The following is a 950-nucleotide window of genomic DNA, read 5'->3' as shown; positions in this document are numbered from 1 at the left end:
AAAGAGTATTGGTTCCTTGCTGACCAGGAGTTAGGCCTGGCAGTTTAAACAGGGTTGAAAACTAGGAGTCTCTAACCCTGCCAGTTTTGGGCTGGGGTTGAGTTTTGCAACTTTCTGCTCCTCATGGAGCTGTGACCCAAACTTTCTGCAGCCCAGACCTAGAGGGTAGGCCTGATCTTTCCCCTTGTTTCTTTTGATGGTCCTTTGTTCCAGCTAAGCTGTGTGGTTGGGCTAGCTATAGCCATTAATCAACCTGGCTCCTTTTGGAATTTTTCCTGCAGTTTTGTTTCGTTAGGCCACATAATCCAGCCCAGAAGTTTTGGGGTGCGTGCCTGCTGTTTGGAGCCACAGTCATCCCCCCATACACATACAGCCTCTCTGCAGGAGCAACAAGAGGCCCCTAGCACCGCAGAAGGACCCATGCTGTCTAGCAGCTTTCCCTGGTGCAGCGCAACCGAAACAACTATGTCTTGGCGTTAGTAATGTTTTGAATTGCATTTGGTATTTTCCTGTTTTCTGTAATAAATCTGTCTTTTGTATTTACACTGCTTGCAAGGGGGGGGTGTTGTTTATGTGGGACACCCTAATAATTCATTTAGTGGTTCCTAGGTGGTCTGGGTGGGGGCTCAAGCCAAGATAAAATATATTTAGTACCCCAAAATTGAACCTGGCCCTTGTTGCTGCCAACTGGTGCCCAGAAGAAGGGTTACCTAAAGATGTGTGATCATCCAATGGAGAGAGGGAGTGAATAACCAATAATTAGGGAATGGGTCCAGAATTACCTGTTACCTGAGGAATGTTTTCCCTGAACTCAGATATTATATTTTTTTAATTTTTATTCTTTGTCAGATCCTTCTGTTATGGTAAAATAGTTGCCTGAATTATTTCTATTAGTTAATTTAATACTGAAAATTCATATTTATTTTTTGAATCAAAGACTTTCTATAGCC

General features: G+C 43.3%; 1 long non-coding RNA gene across 1 annotated transcript in view; it reads left to right on the top strand.

Moving 5' to 3' along the window:
* The window catches only part of LOC102382069, a 4,713-nt gene extending 4,318 nt beyond the window's left edge, over positions 1 to 395 (top strand). The window contains exon 3 of the long non-coding RNA XR_323937.1: positions 282 to 395. This is a non-coding gene — a long non-coding RNA (uncharacterized LOC102382069). The remainder of the gene's footprint in view (positions 1 to 281) is intronic.
* Positions 396 to 950: the final 555 nt, after the last annotated feature.

Source organism: Alligator sinensis, unplaced genomic scaffold (assembly GCF_000455745.1).
Source record: "Alligator sinensis unplaced genomic scaffold, ASM45574v1 scaffold574_1, whole genome shotgun sequence".
Lineage (NCBI taxonomy): Eukaryota > Metazoa > Chordata > Crocodylia > Alligatoridae > Alligator > Alligator sinensis.
The sequence above is the reverse complement of the archived record's forward strand: the minus strand, read 5'-3'. Positions and strand labels throughout refer to the sequence as shown.